Raw genomic sequence first — 23,616 nt, forward strand, 5'->3', positions numbered from 1 at the left:
ACTGAGGTTTGAGAAGACTGTCCTACTCAAAGACTGGCTCCTTCATATTGAAAGGCCTGCCTCTCCATTTTGTCACTGCAAACAAAGAACTCCTGGCTTTTTAGTAGCAACAATGAGAGACAAGACTGGTGAGTCATTGTTCAAGTCAGCAGCCCAGCTGAGGAATTGGCCACTGACAGCTGGACTGATGAATATTATGAGTCGTCAAAGAAAGCCTGTAAGAACCATATGGAGTGACATACCAACACTTTAATGTGCCCATCAGAAACTCCCACAGCTGATGGTGTTCACACAGCTGTAGGTTATTAGAAAGGAGCCCTAAATGAAGGAGGGAGCCCTCTTTAGGGTCATTCACTATCATAATAATGTTAACTAAAACCTGCTGGTGGCAGAGCAACTTCAGAGAGAGGAACAATATATCACTTCTTTGACATCTGACAAAAGCTATAGGGAGTTCTATCTTTTGTGTGTCTTGAGAAATTAATTTTATGTCTGAGTTTTACAATGATCTCCAAGAACTAATAAATGTGGCTTTTTGCCTGCCTTGCATAGCTCTTAAAATGTCAAAACATGCCTTTATTAAATACATAAAATTCCATTTGAACTACACGTAAAAAAAAAAAATTAAAAAAACCACTGAGAGTCTCTAAATAATCTCTTCAATACCTCAAGTGAATAATCAAATAAATTTATAATACATAACCACCATGAAAGTTTTGGAATTCTATCCTGAGTAGCCATGACGCCATTTGAAAGGAAGATACAGGGATAGGTGTACTTCTCTGCAGATTATTTCTTTAACATTATAGATTTTATTACTTACTAGTAAAACTCAACCAGTATGTAACAAGTAGCTTCAGGAAAAACCCAACATATAGCTGTCATTCTACAAAAAAAAGAAGCCAGGATCTTTTTCCCATTTGAATTTCAAGTATGCCAGTGTTCAGAAAAATATTACGATAAAATAAAGATCACATAGGCTAAGAACAATTGATGACTCTATTGTTCCCTTAACAAACGCTTAGTAAGAACCTTCTGCGTGTAAGAGCCTAAGACCTCCGAAAGGAGTAACTGTGGCTCAATTTAAGAGCTTGCATTTCTGGACGTGGCTAAGAGGAAGGAAGTCCATTGTGAAGCCAAACGTACTGGCTTCTGCATCAAGCCAACAAGGGAATGCCAAAGAATCACTCATAGCTCATTGTAAGATAATGTTCAGATTTTTCTCATACGTGTAGTTGCTCTACTCAACAAGGTTAACACTATTGAGTCAATAAAGCATTTAATCAAAAAACACAACCAAGAAACCTATTAAATAAAAGAAAAACAGAAAGTTTGCAAGTTGTCCTTTTCAATGATAATGCTTCTCTACAAGTGAGTAGCATGTGAACTAGGACCAATCCTAACAGGAAGTGTTACTCTGAGGCAATACCATCCTCTCTCTTTACTGCACACAGTTGTCATCCTTCATCCACAGACTACCACACGTGGCATTCATGTGGACAAGGAGCTGGGAGTTAGGGGCAGGTTTAGCTGCTCACGGTCTGCTGAGCAAATGTCTAGGAAATACATTTGGGGCTGCTGGCAGCAAAGCGACTCCCAACCCCAGAACCCTGCACTGATTCCCCTCTTACACTTGAATTTAAGCTTTTCCATTTCCAAATTTCTTTTTTGTTGTTGTTTTTTGGGTTTTTTTTTTTTGTTGTTTTTTTTAAAGAGTTTTATTGATTTACTTGACAGAGATCACAAGCAGGCAGAGAGCGGGGGGGGGGGGGCGGGGAAGCAGGCTCCCCACTGAGCAGAGAGCCCAATGCGGGGCTCGATCCCAGGACCCTGAGATCATGACCTGAGCTGAAGGCAGAGGCTTTAACCCACTGAGCCACCCAGGTACCCCCATTTCCAAATTTCTGACCTGTTTTGTATCCTCTTATGATGTGGTCGGTCAGGGAGAGCCACAAGAGGAAGCAGAGGAGAGACTCAGGAAGACAAGGCTGATTATACACCCATATCCTAGAGACCAGAGGCACCCACAAGGATGGTCAGGAAGCAGAAGACATGAGTGCGGGCACACTTTGTGCCTCAGCCTTTATTGGGGTTTCTGTGTAAAAAGCAAGCCAGGGCAGGTAAACGGTTTAGAATTGGCTAATTTGAATAGTTTTAGCAGCAGCAGAACTATAGGGATGGTTTCCCAGTTGCTCAGTACCTGGCCTTGGGACAATGAAGGCAGAGAACTATTGCTGCTGGGGGCATGGCAGCCAGATAGAGAAGGTCTGGCTCTGGACTGGGGTTGGTTGGTTTGCGTATCAGCCTGCCCTAGCTGGGCTTTGGGCTAGCTCTGAAGAATTAGCTAGCCCCAAGGGGGGTGGGGGGGCAGGCAGTCTCTCCCTGGCCAAAAGAATTTTTGTTAAGATATCAAAACATGATAAAATACAGATTAAAAATATATACATAAAAATACAACACACTGCTTTCTTCAAATAAGAAAGAGAAAGCTTACATTAATTTATCTTGACAACAAAATAATAAATGCTGGCCATTTATGCATCCAGCCTTTCAGGGTGCTTTAAGAAGACTGACATTGATTTCTTCCCCACCTGCATTTTTTTAAGCAGCGAATTTTATGATCATAAGTCAGCAGAAAAGTCAAATAAAGACTCGGAAGTCCCATGGTCTTAGCTTCACTTGCCCTCTCACTTTTGAGCTGTATTTCAGAAACCCCTATTTTCTTTCCTTCCTCTATACTACATGGAGACTTGGATATCATGTTATTTGTTTCTACCTAAAAGAGATCACAGTGTGGCAACCAATTCTTCGGACACACACAGGTTTAGCACAAAGGCTTCTTTGGTGGAGACTTGGACTTTTCTGGAGAAGACAAAGCAAGGAATTTTTGAGGTCCACTTTGGCGAAGCTCCAGGTATTGGGGTTTGTTCAGAATTGACCTTGATACCTAAATGCGTGAAAGACTGCTCAAGGTTGCATACGAAGGGACTCACTGAAAACTGTCGCATGTTAAAGGCTGAGAAGACCCACAGGAAATCGATTATGTCCACTATCTCCAAATGATAAAATCCTGGGAAGATTTGCTCTCTATCTGCTGTATGGCTAGGTGGCCACATTTCTTTGGTTGGCCTGATCCCCTGCTGGTTTACACCTGCTTTTCCGGGGGCATTTGAATAAGCACTCTGTTTTTCAAAGGTGTCCTGATAGTGTTAGTTCTGGTTCTAGCTTCACTGTGCTCTAGGGATACTGGAGCAAGTTTCTTGATGTGGATCAGTTTTATCATGTGGAAATGGTCACAGTGGTACCCACCTCATAGGATGCTTTTGCGAACTGTGTTAATGCTTGTGACGTCGTGCTTAGAATACTGTCTGGTACTTGGCAAGGACTCAATCATAGCTATGATTTTATGTCATGGCATATATTTTATGAATCAATAATTATTATGTAGTGGTTTCCTACATTTTGGAGTCGTCCGTGGTTATCTGCCTATAAATACATATGAAATAAGTATCAGGAGATTTGGTCTCTAGAGAGAATACACATTCTCAGTGTATAATGTATAATTTTTTAGCCAGAGGTAAAGAGAAAAGTATGGATTCTTTATTTCTCAAGTTTTTATTTAAATTCCAGTTAGTTAACATACAGTGGATTATTAGTTTCAGGTGTAGAATTTAGTGATTCATCACTTACATACAACACCCAGCACTCATCTCAAGTGCCCTCCTTGAGGCTCCTGGGTGGCTCATTGGGTTAAAGCCTCTGTTTTTCAGCTCAGGACATGATCCCAGGGTCCTAGGATGGAGCCCCACATCGGGCTCTCTGCTCGGCAGGGAGCCTGCTTCCCCCTCTCTCTCTCTGCCTGCTTCTATGCCTATTTGTGATCTCTGTCCGTCAAGTAAATAAATAAAATCTTTAAAAAGAATTTTTTTTTCAAGTGCCCTCCTTAATGCCCACCGCCTACTTAGTCCATCCTCCACCCACCGCCCCTCCAGCAACCCTCAGTTTGTTCACTAGAGCAAAGAGTCTGTTTTCTGGTTTGCCTCTTTCCCCCGCCCCCTCCCTGCCATGTTCATCTGTTTTTGTCTTTTTTTTAAGATTATTTATTTATTTGATAGACAGAGATCACAAGTAGGCAGAGAGGCAGGCAGAGAGAGGAAGGGAAGCAGGCTCCCCGCTGAGCAGAGAGCCAGGTGCGGGGCTCTATCCCAGGACCCTGGGATCATGACCTGAGCTGAAGGCAGAGGCTTTAACCCACTGAGCCACCCAGGCGCCCCATCTGTTTTGTTTCTTAAATTCCACACATGAGTGAGATCATTTGGTATATGTCTTTCTCTGACTGACTTATTTTGCTTCACATTATACTCTCTAGCTCCATCTACATCATCGCAAATGACAAAATTTCATTCTTTCATTCTTTCTTTATGGCTGAGCAATATTCTCTGTGCATGTGTGTACACACACATATATATAGTTCGATTCTTTTAAACTGGAGTTTTGTAGATAACAAATGTAGAGTACACTGCTGAATACTAAGACACATTTTCTCCTTTAATAATTCTCAATTCAGAAAATAGCTGGCAATCAATGTGTATAAAAACTTTGGTATTTCCTATTCCACAAATTTGTTTTGGAATCACTAGAGTTAGAATCATGAAAATAATGGAAATATATTTGGAAGTATATGCACACATACTTATATATATGTGTGTATATATTTATTATATTTGTGTGTATATACATCAAATATCACCTTTCCTTATGTGTGTGCATATTTGTGTGCAAAGTGGCTTAATTCATAGAGATATTGATACACTTGGCCATATTAAAATTAAAAGACACTGAAAGAAAAGGACAGGACAAGCCTCAAAATGGGAGATAATACTTGCAACACATAACTGAAGGTGACAGCATCTAGAATATGTAAAAGGCATACACTTCAATTAAAAAATAGAAAAAAAAGGGGAAAAGTCAGGAATAAGTATTTCATATGCAAGCAACACTTCTGGCCAATAAACAGATGAAGTTGATCCATGTCATGAAAAATCTTGATGATGTATATTAGATCACAATGCAATATCATTTTTCAAAATATGCAGCAAAAATAAGAAGTCTGACAATACCGAGTACTAGAGAATAAGACTATGTTTCAGTTTTATGAAAACAGTTTATGAAGTTGTAGATCTCGTAGATTCAAACATTTTTATACCCAATGGCCAGCAAGTGCTTTCCAAGGTACATATGTAAGGTAAATATTTGCATGTGTGGACCAGTCACCGACATGAAAGAGCTCTTACACCACAGTTCTCAAAAGCAAAAGCTTTGAAAATTCCAAATGTCCACTCACAGGAAAATGGATCAATTCTGGTATACAGTTGTGTGGTGTATGTTTGTATGAAAACAAAATTTAAAGATGAATGAATTACAGATACAAAAAGGATGAATCTTAGTAAATGTACACATTGAAAAGAAACAGATTCAACAAAACCAATGTGTTGTACAGATATATGCATATATTTTTGCTTATGTATATATAATAAAACTATTTTTACAGGGGCACCTGGGTGGCTTAGTGGGTTAAGCCTCTGCCTTCGGCTCGGGTCATCATCTCAGGATCCTGGATGGAGCCCTGCACTGGGCTCTGCTCAGCAGGGAGCCTGTTTGCCCCTTCCCCTCTGCCTGCTTCTCTGCCTACTTGTGATCTCTCAGTCAAATAAATAAATAAAATCTTTAAAAAAAAAAGGGATAATAAATAAATATGGGATATTGTTTACCTCTGAGGCAAATGAAGGGGGTCAGAAAAGAGTGTACATATAAACTTAAGAGAAACATAATATTCTGGTTCTTGGGTTAGCTTATAGACTCACGGGCATCTTTATATTATTAAAACAAATACAAGAAGGTCTTGCTTATTTGAACAATGACAGTATATCCCAGACCACGCATAATGATTAACTCAATTCCAGGCATCTGGGGTCCAAAAAAGATGGTGACTGACTTTAAAAGATTAGTGGTAAGTAGGCTTTCTGCTTTTACAGACTTTCCTTGTTGTATTTTGTGTCATACTGAGGATCTTACGAGAGTCACCCCACATGTCATTACATTGTCTTTTTGTAATAAATGTCAAAAGATAGAGTTTTATGGAACAGAAAAACATTTCCTTTCACATTTTACAAAATGTACTGTGGTGATCGCTGCTTGGCAGGCAGCGGAGAGTAGAGCTGATGCCTTTAAAGATTCACCAACTGTTTGAGCAACTTAATGAGACAGCAGAAAAAGCAAACAGATTTATTTAAAAAAAAAAAAAAAAAAGCAAAACTAGAGAAGCCTATTTGCTTTTCTTCTCTTCTTGCCAATCACCTTTATTTGGCATATCTTTGTGTCTGCGCATGCCCTAAGCTCTGTGTTCCTAGTGATAAGTACAGATCAGGTAGTGGTGAATCAAGTCCATCATCCAATTTTTAAAATATGAATTTTAAATTTAAAATATGAATCTGCAGGTGCCTCGTTAGCGCAGTAGGTAGCACATCATAAAATATGAATCTGCCTTTCCCTTTTTTCTCCCAAGTTTTTATTTAAATTCCAATTAGTTAACATATGGTATAATATTAGTTTCTGGTGTAGAATTTGGTGACTTGTCACTTATGTACACCACCCGCTGCTCAACAAAGGAGTTCTCCTTCATACCCAGCTAAGGCACCATCGGAAAGAAAAGTATATGGCACAAAATGGTCTTAAAAAATATTCAAGAAGAAAGCTTCTGAAACTTATTCATCTTCTAATTATTACTATCTACATTTGGCACAAAATATTACAACTAAAGCACAGCTTTAGATTTGCACTTGATAATTCAAAGTTTAAAATTTGCTATTGTGATCAACCGAATTTCTGGCACCTGAACAAGAATACATAATCTAGAGATGTAGTGAAATTCAATAAAATGTCATAGGCAGATCAATACATGGAATACAAGGACATGAAACCCTGAATTGAGCCAACCTAACAAAAACCATTCCTAAATATCTAATTATTCACTCTACATAGAATGGTCTTGACTGATTACAGAAATTAAAAGGCAGCACTTTCCTCCTCTCAGGACTTTTAAGGCTATTACAACAGACTTGGCATTTGATCAAAATCTCCAAATTGGTGATGTCGAGGAGTTCAGCTGAGGAGCACATGTGCATCTATTTCCTCACATGGTTGCTCCCGCTCTTCGCCAGAGAGCTTTCCAGTTCAAGAGGAGCTGGGAGTGGGGTACAATGAGTAAGAAAGGGGCAAAGGCCTATCTGTCATTCCTTCCTTCATGCAATAAATACTTATTCTGTGTCTTCTACGTGCCACAAACCATGCTGGACACTGGAAAGCAATGCCCAGGAAGGATGGCAAGGCCCCCGCCCTGGTGCAGCTTCTCATCCTGTGGGTGCTGCTGTCCAGTAAAGAGAAATGTAGATGGTGGAGAGGTATGGGCTATGACAGAAGCAGCAATAATGCTTGCAGCAATATGAATGTTAAGAATCTGCAAATACCTGGGCGCCTGGCGGGGGTTGGGGGGGGCGCTCAGTCGGCTACACGTCTAACTCTTGCTTTGGGCTCAGTTCATGATCTCCTGGATTATAAGACTGAGCCCTGTGTTGGGGTCCACACTGGGAGTCTGCTTGAGGATTCTCTCCCTCTGCCCCCCACTTGCTCTTTTTCTCTGTCAAATGAATAAATCTTTTTGTTTTTAAATCCACAAACAGTCTGAAATTGAAATGTTCTGTGTAAGAGTAAACCAATGCCTGCACATTAGGATCGCCTAGAATTTTTTTTTTTTTTTTTTTTTTTGAGAGAGAGCACACACATGAGGGTAAGGAAGGGAGAGAGAGAATCCCAAGCAGGGTCCATGCTGAGCGCCCAATGGATGCCCTCTGTCCCCCACTCACCATGCGGGGCTTGGGGCTAGTCCAGCAACCCTGAGATCACGACCTGAGCTGAAATTAAGAGTCAGAAGTTTAACCCACTGAATCACCCTAGTGTACCACCTAGGATCTTTTTAAAATTGAAAATTCAGGGCTATGCTCCAGACAGCTTAAATGATCACCTCTGGGGATGGAACACAGGCATTGGCAGTTTTTTAAGTTCCCCAGGTATCACTAATGTGTAGACAAGTTTGGGAATCACCAATCTAGAAACAGGAAGATAAACAAAGACAAAGTGGAAATGATCTCTGTATAAAGGACCTGGTATCATTTTCAGGTTACAAACTCAGATGTTTTAAGAGAAAAAAAAAAGTCTTTGTTTCTCTGTAAATGACCTCAGTTTCCTTTTTTTGTTTTTTTCCAAAGATTTATTTATTTATTTATTTGGCAGAGAGAGACACAGAGAGAGAGGGAACATAAGCAGGGGGAGCAAGAAGGGGAGAAGCAGGGCTCCTGCCAAGCAGGGACCCCAATGTGGGCCTTGATTCCAGGACCGTGGGGTCATGACCTGAGCCGAAGGGAGATGCTCAAGGACTGAGTCACCCAGGCGTCCCATAATTTCCCTTTTAAGCCCCCAGTTGCAAAAGGTGGCTGAAGTTTCTCTCACTTCTTCCCTTTGTTCTCTCTTCACTGGAGCTGGAGAATTATCAAGTACCAAAGCAGGAGAGAAGGGTTAGTAGTGACGAGCTTCCATCTCATCTCCACCTAATCTCTACCCACATTGGCTCCACTGAGTCCGCTCCACACGTGGCTTCTCCATGTCAGTTTCCGAGATCCTCAGGCAGCTGCCCTGTATGACCCACAGAGGCTCTCAGGCTCCTGGCCACTCCACAGACATTCTGCTCTGGCCCTCTTTACAATGATGTTCAAGGGGCAGGGTAGCCTTTAAAAACAGTGTAGAAAGGAATTATTGAGAATGAAAAGCACTGCTTAATAATATAGCAGAATAAATCTTGATACTTTTTCTTCTCCTTATTCTCCACTGAGTATGCCAAGAAATTTGTATGTTTGTTAAAATGTGCCTCACTTGTACTGTATCATGTTATCTTCAACCCTCTGCTTCTTTCCTGAACTATTTTATAAGCCACTTGTCCATTTTGTCAGAGTTGATTTTTCTTAATTAAAAATATAATCCATAAACCTACTTAATTGAATGCACAAAACCCCAATACTGTGTGATATACTGAAGGCTACCAAGCTAGGAGGAAGGTCCTATCTCCCCCACTTAGAGAATTCTCTTAGGAAACCTCCTGAATCACATGTGACTCAGAACTGGCCAATAAGGCAACAGTGTCCATTCTTTTTTAAGAGCAAATTTTTCTAAATACAAGTTAACCCCATTTAAAGATGAATACTGACTAGTATCTCTCTTGCAATATTTCTTTAGTTCTCATATGAATCTATTTTGCAAACTCATCTCAGGATTGTGTTTCCAGCATCAGCGATAATAAACCACTGAAGTAAGAGCCTGTATTTGTGATTGGTGAAATTGTTCTTGATTTATGATTCTATGCTATGTTTCTTAAATCTCTCAGAAAACCAAATACCTCAGAATACACATATTTAGTTCCTATTATATCTCTGGATCACGTTTCATTAAAAGATGCTACCACAATCTACTGGAATATACCAGAATCATTTTTGTTAGGTGAGTAAATATTTAACATAAAAGAGCAGTTCAGCAAGTATGCTTAACACCAATAAAAGGTATTTGCAGATATGGCGAAATATTAGAAGGAAACAAGAAATCAAATTAATGATTATGCGTAAGGAAGCTGGAAAATGGGCATTTTTCTCTTAGATTTCCTTGAATCTTTCAGTGATTATTCTAACACTTCCTATTTTTAATAGTTTCTTGATGTTTATTATGCTAGATATAAAGTACAAATCTGCTCACTACAATATAGTTTAGGACCTGTCCTTGGTTTGAGTTTCTTAGAGTATAACCAAAAACCCCCAACCAATTCAGTCAATAGCACAAGAATTACGACACTCCTAATAAGAATCAGCTTTGTGAAGAAGTCTGCTTTCTACACAGGCTTTTCTATGTCTGAAAGGTAAGGGTCTACTATAGTTGGTTTATTTTTAAATTGCACTAAGGTGGTAAGGAATGCCAAAGCATTTATCATTCATCGATAAAAACTGTGCTCAGGCCGAGTGCTTTTAAATATGCATGACTAAGTTCCCAGTGGTTGTTTATTTGCTTTGTGGCAGCCTGCCTGATTGCCTGTTATCTGATCAGTAAAAGCAGTTCAGAACTCAACACTGGAAGGACAGGGAAAGTTCAGGTTCAGAACATTAATTCTGAAGATGGAGTTTTATTGTCTGGTGCCTGAAAGAGGAATTAAAAGAGTTCTAGCTGAGAACAAGAATGAGCAAATCCATTGTCTTTTTATTGAGAAAGGAATCGGAGCATCATTCTGGCCAGGACCCACTGTCCACCTACCAGATGACCTTCTTGTACAGTGAGGCTTCTCCTCCTTAAAGTAGGCAGATTCCAGGTCACCTTTTGTGCCACAAAAGTGAGTATCTGCAGACATTGTGGACATGGGTACCTGGGCACTGGGAGGAAGGAGAGGACTAAAGGGACCCACTTTCTTTTGATAAGAAGCAGATGGACTGAAAGTTCTAAATTGAAACAGAAATATCCAAATACAGACACTCTTTCCCCCATCTCTTGGTAAGTTACTGAGCTTCAGCTATATTTAGGTGCTATTTGCAAAGATTGTGGGGTTCTAGAGACAGTCTTTCCTCACGTGTCTTAGAGTCAAGTAGAAACAGCTGATGTGCAAGGTAGAGTTAAGGAATGGGCCACAGAAGAAAGGAGTCAAGGTTTGTAAGAAAGTAAGTGCCTGGCTGAGAGGAGGAGGAGGTTGTTTTAGGGGACATAGAATTTGAGGTAGGCTTCCATGGTAGGTAAGAGTTTAATAGATTGGATGTTAAGAAGCCTTTCCTGGGGATAAGAGCTACAAGGACAAAGGCAAAGAGGCAAGACCATGGAGGTCATGATGAGAAAAAAGGTAGGGTACTGAACATAAAGTCTATTTAGGGGGAAAAATATACTACAGACAGCTCATTCAGACCATGAGCTGAATTTACCTACCTGATGACTTGTTTGGCCTGATCAGCATTTCGTTTTCTTTTTTACCCGAAGAGAGAGAGAGAGTTTTATTTGAATAAGCTATCAGTATTAAATAATAGGAGGTTGCACATAAAATTCTGAATGTTTAGCTTCTCTTGAAAAAATCTAAGGTTCTGGCATCTATGCTGGGCTTTCATTCCCACCTATCAGTGGAGATGAGAGGTGGACCTCTTGAACAGGGCAGAAACTGTCATTGGCCACAGTTCCTATCACTTCCTATTGTTTCTGCAAATGTCAGATACTGTTTATTATTATGACTAGGCTGCCCTCTTGTTTGTAGTGAAGACAAAACTTTTTCTTAAACCTTGCTTCACATATGTCTGATGCCTATAGGTATTTGGGCTATTTTTACCTCCACCATAAAAGAAAACATTGAACATCAGCTGGAAGCATTTTTTCTTCATTTGGTAGCCGATGGCAAAGCTTTGAAATTTTTTGAGGATTTAAGTGAATGAACAGCCTCTGTCTTAAGAAGCTTATTCTAGGGGCTGCTGTGTGGCTCAGTGGGTTAAGCCTCTGCCTTCAGCTCAGGTCATGATCTCAGGGTCCTGGGATCGAGCCCCGAGTTGGGCTCTCTGCTCGGCAGGGAGCCTGCTTCTTCCTCTCTCTCTTTCAGCCTGCCTCTCTGCCTACTTGTCATCTCTGTCTGTCAAATAAATAAATAAAATCTTTAAAAAAAAAAAAAAGAAGCTTACTCTATAAAAGGAAAATAAAATTAATTGCAGAAGGAAAATAAAAGTGGAAAAAAACAATGAGAGACCAATTCATCAACCAAGTAAGAGGTAAAGAGGGTTGGAGTTTGGTGGCAAGAGTGGCAACGGGAAAAAGACACATGTCAGAGATACTGCAAAGATAGTAGCAAGCAACTGACTGCATTGGAGGAGATGTAGAAAGATCAAGCAACTGAAAAGAGACTGCAAAAAGAGGACAGTGATAGGAATATTGCCAAGAAACAATTAGAAATGCAGTGATAACTAAGGCAACCTTTTAGTGATTCTGGATTCAGCATAGCCTGACAGTTACTGGGTGAAGAATTAGGGACCAAAATTCTCAGGGAAATAACATACCTGCTCTTAACTTCCAGGTGGCCTCTTTTTGGTTGTTATTGTTGTTGTTAGTCTGTTTCCATATATATGACTGGTAGACTTATCTCCAATGGTGTCTACTTACCTCGTGTTACATCACTCAATAGAGAGGATGGGTGACAGAGCAGATGATGGATTGTGTGTAGTACTGCCAGAAATTAAAAGGACTTTGTCAAAAGAATTTACCCTAGGTTAATTAGAGATGCAATAGACTCCTAAATAGTAAATTTAACCTTTGCAGTTCTAACCTCCCTAAAAAGTCAGTAATACTCAGACAAAAGAGAAAATTGGCTACTGAGTAGGCCCAGCTAAGTATCATCATTTTATCTCAACACGACTCTCTTGATACGTGAACAAACAAACCATTTCCAACTTCTCTTCCCCAAGATATTTAACCCTAGATCTGGAAATAGAACCAAAGAAGCCAGTGAAAGTAGGCTCTAGTGAAAGGTGGTCTGCAAGTTTGGAGTGGTCAACTCAGCAGTGACTTTGTTTCTTGGATTAATATGAACATTTCAACAGAAGCAAGTTAAAGCAACTGAAGAGCAGTCTTCACCTATACTTTAGTCAGAGTACAAATTAGTCACTTAGTAATAAGAGCAGAAACTTTGTTAGAAGTTGAGGAGAATGTTAAAATGTGGTAAGTTGCATAAACTTAGTTGCATAAGTTGTTAATTTAGGAAATCAGGAGATGTCATGTGTCGAGGGCGTACAGTAATGGTTGGTTACGGGTATGTCTTTTTATAGGGCTGTAAGAGAGAAATACTCTCTAGATCATTAGGCAGGGAAACAGGAATTTAAGTTTTAGTATACCATGGGGCTACCTCCTTCTGCAGCTGATCACATATTAAGCCTTGGCAATAACGTCACTGAATCAGCCCAGTCCTCAGTTCACTTAAGGTAAGAAAAGGAGGTGAAGGGGTTTAACTAAATGACCTCTAGTTTTTTGTTTTTTTTAAGATTTTTATTTGATTATTTTGACAGGCAGAGATCACAAGTAGGAAGAGAGGCAGGCAGAGAGAGAGTGGGAGAAGCAGGCTCCCCGCTGAGCAGAGAGCCCAACATGGGGCTCGATCCCAGAACCCTGGGATCACGACCTGAGCCGAAGGCAGAGGCCTTAACCCACTGAGCCACCCAGGTGCCCCTAAATGACCTCTAGTTTTGAGAACTTTCCAGGTCTGACAATTTACGACACCCTCTGGAAGTGGATTTTCCAATATATATTGTGTTATTCTTCCATTTTTGTTTTTTAAACACATCTCTAAATTGTATGTTTGGGATGAGTAAAAGAGCTTTTTTCATCTGCTTCACAGAAAACCTTGATTTTTGCTAATTGCCCCCAGTACTAGTTTCCAGAATGACTGATTAAAATGGAGCCACTGCATAAAAGCAATTTTCCAAGCCTTCTCAATAGGTTAGGCTGAGATCACTTCCTAGAAACAAGATACGTTTTTGAGGAATTTCTAACTGGCCAAGAGAATTACAAAAAGACACTCTTTTAGCTACACCCTGCACGCAGTCCAAGTAGACACTTAAGCTCCTACTAGCTCCTCACCAAAGGCCAGCATCTACTTGGACTTGGGTGGGTTCGTCAAATTCCCTAATTCAAGCAAGAAGCAGTGGTGCAAAGTTTCTCCAAAATGACACTGAAAAGTGCCTCAAATTAGAATATATAATCTGGGGAACTTGGGTGGCTCAGTGGGTTAAAGCCTCTGCTTTCGGCTCAGGTCATGATCCCAGGGTCCTGGGATCGAGTCCCGCATCGGGCTCTCTGCTCAACGGGGAGCCTGCTTCCTCCTCTCTCTCTGCCTGCCTCTCTGCCTACTTGTGATCTCTGTCTGTCAAATAAATAAATAAAATCTTTTTTAAAAAAAAGTATATATAATCTGTTTTAATGGCTCAGTTACAGTTCTTGACCAAACCTTGTTAGAGTGAGGGGAGCCTGGTCTCTAGGCTCCTCACACATTATCTGGAATCAGCTGGGACAGGTCTACATAAAATAAAATCATCAGAACTGTGTTTCCTCAAAAGTTCTTCTCTGCCTGAATTCTGTTCATCTTCATATACTGAAAAGTGATTTGTAGTAAGAAAAAAAAAGTATTTCTCAACATTTTTATAATAATTTTTATAGCTTAAAAGTTGAATAATTTATTTTTAAATATTTGACCTATATCAAAGTTTGACTGATTTTCGAATATACACTCACAGGGCAAAACTCTGTTTCATTGTGGCTTTCACTACAAAAGTGTTTCCAGTCTGCAAAACTCCGAACTGAAAGCATTCAACATCAGACTCAGAAATCTGGCTGAATCTAACACTAAAACAGAAACAGGTTCAAAACACAAAACATTTCATCAGCTCAAGATGGGCAAGGACCCCTGAGAGATCACAATACGTGCCAAACAAATCATAGTGAATATATGTGGAATATTAAGAATTTATAAGACAGAGTCATATTATTTCTGACAACTTTATGGTATGTACATTTCACAAGTTCTAGCTCTTGCACCTTGAATAAAATGCTCACAGTGAAACTGGATAATCAGAGTTATTCTCAGCCTCTTTGCCTGCATCACACAGTACTTGGAATTTTTAGTGTCTGAAAATACTGATGCTCTTAAATACTCCCTTCAAAATCAGAGCCTTCTCATTTTAATACTAATCAAACTAAACCATTTGGAAGCACCCTGACTTCTTTTGCTTCTGTAGCTTATTATATTCATTACCTTACTTCAGTCAGGTTCTGGATGACTTGTTTCTATTCTAGGTAGAGCCTGTGTAAGAATGGTTTAATCATACTAATAAGGATTGGCCTGATTCTCCCATCCCAATGCTCATGTAACTTCCATAGAGTCAAAATCCCTTTCAGAGTGCCTTCATCTTGAAAATTCATGTGCTGTCCATATGGGAATATCTGTACACCTTTAAGATGATTGGAGTTTTTTTGCTATTATTATCTTCTCAAAACAAATAGAACAAATAGTGCATGTCATGCCCATCTTTTTCAGACAAGAAATCTCCATAAAGTACTTAATGGGCCAACTGGAAAATGTTCTAACAATAGTCTTCTCTGGTTTTTCAATTTATTACAGGTGGATAATCTCTGAAAAACCCAAGACGGTGAACAGATTGAATCACTTTTAACAATTTGAGTCTTGAATGAATTCCAAAGTGCTTAGAGTCAAGCTGTTTTTCCTTTAACTAATACCTCAAATAAAGATTAAATAATTTTTCTTTGAAAATTGGCCCAAAGTACTGGAAAATTGTATGTTTTGGAAAACCACACTGATTATAAATGAGCTTTTGGGCATTATAAATACTCTGATATTTTAGTTGGTGTTGCCATAAATTTGGGGGCAAGAGAGTGTCTTTTCCAATTCTTCTTTGGTATGCTGAACTTCTCTAAGAGACACAACTATAAATTCAGTACCAACCAACGTTTTTTTTATTTTTTAAAGATTTTATTCATTTATTTGACAGACAGAGATCACAAGTAGGCAGAGAGGCAGGCAGAGAGAGAGGAAGGGAAGCAGGCTCCCCGCTGAGCAGAGAGCCCAACTCGGGGCTCGATCCCAGGAACCTGGGATCATGACCTGAGCCGAAGGCAGAGGCTTTAACCCACTGAGCCACCCAGGTGCCCCCAAATAACGTTTTAGACCGGACTTGCCATCAACTGAAAACAAAGGTCAGGAAAGCAAAGGTATGCGTATGCCTTAAAAAGATGGCATATAGTCCATTATTATAATGCATACAACAAAATAAATCAAAATATAAATCTTGAACAACTAGTGTGCAATCTCTAATCAAGATTTAATTTCAGCAAACCTGAAAACCATCTCTTTTCTAAATATGTGTATTTAGATGTCTTCAAATTTTGCTTTGGATTTCCATTGTTAGTGAGGACAGCCAAAACTACCTCTTCCTTCCTTGACTTAAATATGGCAAACGCTAAGGAGAAAGACAGATTACTGATTCTGGACATAAATGAAACAGCATTAGCAATAATGCCCAGTAGATTTATCTTAGCGTATGAAGAAAATGTACTTTTTATAGTTATCCTATGTCAAGAAAAAGCCTTCAATCAAGCCATCTCATTCCACCCTATGCACAGGAAACAGTTATCCTCATCATCACAAGGGTCAATGAACAGTGTAGAAACCACATTCTGAGGTTAAACGAGTACAGACCTTGCCATCTCTTTCAGGCTGACAAATTCTGGCCAAACTTACACTGATTCTAGAAGAATACAAGCCATGAAGAAGGCAGCCTAAAGATAATCTAGCCTAGCAGTTGCTTTGGAATTTGAACATTAGAAAAAAATAAAATAAAATTTGGCACCTGTGTTGTACAAAATGCACAGCTACATAAGAAAAGCTCATCTTTTTGTAAAAACTTCTGTTTCCCCAGTTGCACGGCTTGAAAGTGAATCTGCATACCAGAAGGTTGTTCAGGATTATGAAACTTAATGCATTTTACCACAAGCAAATATAAACATTTTCCAGGAAAGCACAAGGCAAGAGACATGAAAGACCATATGTTTTCAATGCTCTCCATGTCAAAACAATAGTAGTCTCCAGAAAATAACTGCTAGTCATATTGAATTATTTTACCAGATATCCTCCAAAAGTTACTTGGAAGAAAGTACAGGGCACTCCATGTACCATGTAATGGATAAAAATAGATTTCCCAGACCAAACATATTACATTCTTGAATTATTTTATTGGCCATAAGACTTTATAAGGTTCTGGAGTTTTATTGCTCATGGGTTAGTGGCAAAGGTAAAAATGAGATAAGAGAAAACAGAGACTTAATTCTCTGGAAAATGGTTCTCAGCAAGCTGTGTAAACTCCTTTTCAATAAACTACTATTCTTAAGACACAAAAACAAACAGGGCATTTTCCTGTCCCAGAGGCTATGATGATTTTTTTCTCCGGCTGAGTCTACAACCTTTAACAGGTGCCTGCTGCTCTTGCCTCGCTCCACCTTGAAGTTAAACACACATATGGAGAACAAGAACAAGTCAGCCTGGGAGAGAAGGGCTGAGGTAAAAGTACTATAAGGGCTTCCTGTCCTAACATCCCCCAGGCTACCTTTTAACCCATATCAAAGTACTGCTCCAGTGACTGGATGGAGGGGCACCACACATAATGTGTTTAGCTGATCACCCCGCCTCACATGGCTCTAGAAATGGCCTCTTGCATTGCAAACCATTTTCCCAATAATGATATCAAAAACTTGCAGAATGAGTTCTCAAAACTAAATCTCTATTATCAAAGGAGCAAGCCATACTCTAGAAATAGCCACCCATACTGAAGATAGGGAAAGAGGAGGGAAAGCAAAATGGAAGGATTCCTCACTCGTGGATTATTTGTCCCTTCCAGAATTTCCTTCCTAATCTTTTTATATTTTGAAGACACACAGTTTACTTCCTAAGTCTTCTACTTAGTGAAGACCTACTATGTACCAGACCCTTTGTGAGGTGCCCACTGTATCTTACCTCATCCAATCTTTTCAGCAACCTCTTACACACTCTGACACACAGAACAGACTAAATAATTTGCAGGGCCCGGCACAAAATGAAAATGTGGGGTCCATGGTTCAAAAATCAGGTACAAAATGTCATCATAGACACTAAAAGAGAAAAGACTTTACTTTTCATTCATGGTTGATCTCTCTGGGTTTTTGTTTTTCTTTTTTTCCCTGCCTCCCTCCCTACTTTCTTCCCTCTCTCCCTTCCCCCTTCCTTCCTTCCTTCTTTCCTAACTTTCCTTCCTTCCTTCCTTCCTCTCTCCTTTCTTTCTTTCTTTCCTTCCTTCCTTCCTTCTCTCTTTCTTTCTTCCCTCCCTCCCTCCCTTCTGTCCTTCTTCATCCTTCTTTTTTGCTTACGTGCTATTCAACATTAGCTCCCCTGGGCTGAGGAAACATCTGGCTAGAGCCAAGGCCTCACCCATCACAGGGAGCATGCACACACCTACATGTGGACAGCTCATCAGCTGCCAGGTATACCTTCTACCAGCCACCCAACACAGACATGGTGCCTCAGTTGCAGACAGGAGTATTGAACCAGGCATGTTCACTCTTACAAGCTCAGCACCCCAGCCCAAGAGAGATGGGTTGTACTAGCTACTTGGATAGGGAGTGGATAAGAGGCTCACCCCTCTGTATGCAATGCACGAAGCCCAGCTCTTCTCACCTATGGAATGGGCAAGAGCCTCTCCTCACCTGTCCCCAAAAGGAAGAGGACCTGGGAGGCCAGTCAGAGTCCAGGGGGGAAAGGAACCAGCAGCTAATATCTACCTTGGGGTGGCAGGGAGTCAGCTGGGAGACCCCAGTCCTTCTCCATTGTCATATTCAACTTCATTTATAAATCACAAAATCAAGATAAAATAACTAAGAATTTTAGAATGGTGACAATTGAACCTGAAATCAAGTGGGAGACCCTGCTGAACATGGAGCTCTCTACGACTTCACTGGTCACGTGCTCATGAAACCAGCCCTGCTGACCACCAGCCATCTCCTCACTCTAAGAACCCCACTCACCTGATTGAAGGCATGGGGTTTCTTAGACAAAATATAGCAGATATCTATCCACCAGGGGAAGAAAGGAATCATTTTTTTCTCTTCTTTCCTTTTTCTTTCTTCCTTCCTTCCTTCCTTTTTTTTTTTTTTTTTAAACAAACAAAAAGACTAATAGTGAGAGAGCTTAAGTGACATCCAACAACGACACTCCCCGTGGTTTGCATGTGGTGGACCTGGGTCTAAAACCAGCATCCGGGGCCTTTTCACTATGTGGTGCTGCCACGTAGCTAAGAGGGGAAATGCATGATGAACATTTCCCTATAAACATGTTGATATCTGAAATGTTACAACCCTGCTTAGACTACTGACTTTCAGGGAAAAAAATAACCAAACATCCTGACACTTTGAGCAGATGTTTGTGAAATATCCTCCTTTGTGTGTTATGGTTTTAATGTGAATGTATTATGTATTACAAAAGCAAGAGTATCCTTGAAGCTGGCCATCGTTAATTTGTTAATGACTCACATATGGTATAATTTATAAATGATGTTATCTCACTGATTTATACTTTAGAAAGAAAACATATCTAATTATAATCTTATTCTTATGACAGTTTCAAAATGCATTGAAATTTAATCCTTTAATGGTATTAAAATGCACATGCATGTCATTATATAAGCTAATGCATTTTAGATAACTTTTTATTTTATTCTTTAAACTAATTAATATCAATCAAAACATCAAAAAATATTATAGAAAATTTGGAATATAAGGAAAAGAAAACAGGTCGCCCATAACAGTTCTTCTATAACCTTTCCAGTCTCACACAACCACAGTTTCAATTGTGGTATATTTTCCTCCTAATATTGTGATATAAGCCACAATACGCAATCATACCACAGTGGCTTTGTTTACATAAAAGGAAAATCTAAAACCAAAAATTAAAAAAGGCCCAGCTCTCCTCTCCTGTGGTATGGGCAACATATGATTTTATTATTTTACCTAAAGACAGAGACATGGACTCGATCCTTTTTAAAGATTCTATATTTGAACTGAAATTATAACTTCTTAATTTGAAAAATACCAAAGAGAAAAAAAAGTAAAAGTCTCCCAAAGTTCACCTAAGTAGTAAAATTTTCTCCCTATTCCACCCATCCAGCTCTATCCCCTAGACTTAATGACTCTTAAAGTTTAGTGTACATCTTGCCCCAAATTTTCCAAATCTGGATACACATATATAGATGTACATGAATATACACTTGAATTGTTACAAAATCTGTATCATACTACAATCTGGTCATAACTTTATTTGTATATTCAACAGGTTATAACCTAACCTGGTAACGGGGCACCTAGGTGGCTCAGTGCCTCTGTCTTCAGCTCAGGTTATGATCCCAGGGTCCTGGGATCAAGCCCTGCATTGGGCTCTTTGCTCAGTGGGGAGCCTGCTTCCCCGTCTCTCTCTCTCTCTGCCTGTCTCTCTGCCTACTTGTGATCTCTATCAAATAAATAAATAAAATCTTTAAAAAAAAATAAATAACCTGGTACTAAAATGTTAAATCACAGTTTTGACCTTATGTTTATTAATGTCTATCTAAATAAGTAAAGCCTAAAGGGCTAAGATATTTTCAAGTCAGAAAATAACATTTTCATACTGACCTATCCAGGTGTTTTTTTTTTTTTTTTTTTTTTTTTTAAACATGAAGGCTCTTATTAACTCATCAACTACAGGGATTCCTTCCTAGGTAAAAGTAATTTTGCCTACCTGCTAACTTGATTAGACCTTCACTTGTGTTTCCAGTACAAATTACTACAGACTCTCTGTGTTACAGTCAAATACATAAAATCAAATCTTCTCACTGAAGTGCAAGGTACTGGAGGAAAAAAAAGACTAGTATAAATTGTTTCTCCTGTAGTTATTAGAATAATGTCTTATACAAAATATGCCTGTAGTTAATGTTTGTTACTCAAACAAGTGCATGAATGCCCGATCTGATTTCCTTCAAGTTGTTTCACTAACTGTAGTATTAGTTTTATACGGATCAGTCCAGGTCCTCATGTAGTCTTTCTCAGTAACTAATATTTGACATGACAAATCAACTTCAGTACATGAGCAACGATGAGACAACCAACAGGCCCATGTAACCACCAAACTTGAACCCTTATTCTCTATCCTGATCATCAGCAGGGAACTTTCATTAGGCACTGTAGCCTTTTTTTTTTTTTTAAGATTTATTTATTTATTTTAGAGAGAGAGTAGAAGAGATTGGGGCTAGGGTTGGAGGTGGTAATGGTAAGGGCAGAAGGAGAGGGAGAGAGAAACTTTAGCAGACTCCCCCATTCAGTGTGGAGACCCATGCAGGGCTCGATCTTACAAGCCTGAGATCAGGACCTAAGCCAAAAACCAAGAGTCAGAGGCTCAACCTACTTCGCTGCCTACAGACCCCCCAACTGTAGCATTTTAAAATATCCTCTTACCTTGGATCCTTTGTAACCTCGTTGAGTAGATCAAGATAGTAATAAGCTTCTAAAAACTTGACCCTTTTTAGTCTCTAGGAATAATTACTCAAACAAATCTTTCGGTAAATTTTTGAATTTACAAATCTTTTGGTAAATCTTTGAATTTACAGTTCTAAAGACATACACATATGCATGTCTTTGTGTTCATTTTAGGTTCTCTATTCTTACACAACTTTGACCTTGAAAAGATTATTTTCCTTTGTCTGCATTCCTCTTTCTTTCAGATTTTGCTTATGCAGATTTTCAAACATACACAAGACAGAAGAGTATAATCAACTCATCCCCAAATTTTAACAATAATTTGGCAGATGTTGACAATCTGAATAGTGACGTAATTTGTTCCCAGAGAATCACACAACAGCTTTTGTCAAGATTCTTTTCAAATGCTAGACAAGGCTCTCTGTAAAAGTAAACAGAACGAGAGTCACCTCAAAACAAATGATCCTCAGGAAGTGAAAACCGGAACCACATGTGCACTCTGAACTATAGCTTTCAGGGCATGACAGTCTTTCTACTCAGGCATCTTGTTTGCAAAACAAAACATGAGAATACAGAGTGAGGAGCAGAAAAAGCTGCATGTGATGAAGGCTCAGGGGCACCCAGAACTGCCCCGCACCCTCCAGAACACACAGCGTACAAGGCACAGTCTTTGCCATTGAGGAAGTCACACATTGATTTGTAAGAAATGATAAACTATCCAATTACCAAAAGAAATGGAAGCATTCATTTAATTACAATGTTGTCGAAACATTTATTTATAACCTATGCCTTTTATTTTTTTCAAGCCAGGTAATACTTTTCTTTCTTTTCAAATTATTAAGTGACGTACTAGTGCTAAATGCAGAGTTCAGTAGAAAATCCCAACTTTCCTACCTTTAACTATCAACAAAACCACATAAAGCTAAAGAAAATCTCATGGAGTACATATGTTACCAATAATCCTACCATTTCTGTTGTGGCCCAGGAGTGATCTTAGCAAGCTAATATGTGAAAGAACACATAACTCCTTTCTAGTTGACTTATCTATAGTGAAGTGTTACAGAAACTGCCTCACTTTATCCTTTTAGTACCATAATTCACTCTGACTTGTGCACATGAGCAGGTTGGCCCACTGTTGGAGAAAAGGGAGGAATAGAAAAACGGAGTGGAATCATGAAACTTACCCCGATTTCTCATCCACATTATGAGGTATGATCCAAAGACCAAGAGCACAGGCATTTCCTGAAAGCTTTTAGAAATGCAGAATTGAAGAAGGCCCACTGAATTCTGCTAAAGCAGAATTGGCATTTCAGTAAGACCCCCAGCTGATTGATATGCCCATTAAAGTTTGAGAAGCAATGTCTTAAACTTTTTTTTTATCTCTAGGCTGTGATTATGGCATCACAACACAATTAACAAATGTGTTATTTTGCCATATCTCTGATAACATGGTCTCACTTGATTGGACAACCAGGTTTCACTACCTTTTTTGAATGATCTATAAGCTCATGGATACATTTGATTTAGTAACATTTTGTACATAAATCTTGGGTTAAAGACTAGCCCTTTTCCTGTGCCCTTTTGAAGTTAATACTTAGAGTTAAGACCTTTGATTTCTAGAAATCACAAGTCTCAGCTCCAAAAGAAAATTATTTCACATGTAACAATCAACAGATTAATCCACACTGCTCTGTCTCAGGAAGAGAAGAGTAAATATCAAAACCAATTATTAGATTGAATAAATGGAAATACTGCCTTGAGCATAATCTAAACCAAGGCATTATAAAAACATACACACACATAATTTCATGGCATCTTTCATACCTATTTCTTATAGATAAGATATTAATTTAATCTTTAAAAGCTTTTGTTTTCTCAGTATCTGCAAATTACTTTTAACTGGAGAAATATGAGAAGGCAAAAGTACTTCCCATTTTATTATATTGGGCCTCTCAGTAAACTCTGGCTTTTAAAATTATTTAAAATATTAATGAAATATCATTTTACTTCACTATTCCTACATATCTTTTGATTTAAGAAAAAATTTTAACACAAATACACAATTTAGCTTTGTTCTTATATCTAGGTTAAAATACAGCACCACAAATATCTTTATGAATACACAGAATATTTAACAGATCTTTCCCAATTTGCCACTTTAAGTAAAACACACACGCACACACACACACATGCACACACACACACATCTGATCTCAGCAAACTAATAGTTCCTACTGAAAACTTCAATTTGGAGTGGAAATGAGATTAAGTGGCAGACCAGAGGAAAGCCTGGTTTGGGTAGTAGTGGACAAAGGGCAGATCTAAATATTGGGCATGTGGTCAACTTTAGGATGGAGAGTGGGGAAAAGAAAGGGAGACAACCATCCCTCCTCTTCCTTCTCTCCTCCCCTA

The 23,616-nt window shown here is 39.1% G+C and overlaps 1 long non-coding RNA gene across 1 annotated transcript in view; it reads right to left on the minus strand.

The window, feature by feature from the left end:
- Positions 1-7,824: 7,824 nt before the first annotated feature.
- Positions 7,825-23,616, minus strand: part of LOC308339327 — a 74,625-nt gene continuing 58,833 nt past the window's right edge. Inside the window, exon 3 of the long non-coding RNA XR_013966494.1 lies at positions 7,825-8,841. This is a non-coding gene — a long non-coding RNA (uncharacterized lncRNA). The remainder of the gene's footprint in view (positions 8,842-23,616) is intronic.

The sequence above is a fragment of the Martes martes genome (assembly GCF_963455335.1).
Source record: "Martes martes genome assembly, chromosome: 3".
Classification (NCBI taxonomy): Eukaryota; Metazoa; Chordata; class Mammalia; order Carnivora; family Mustelidae; genus Martes; species Martes martes.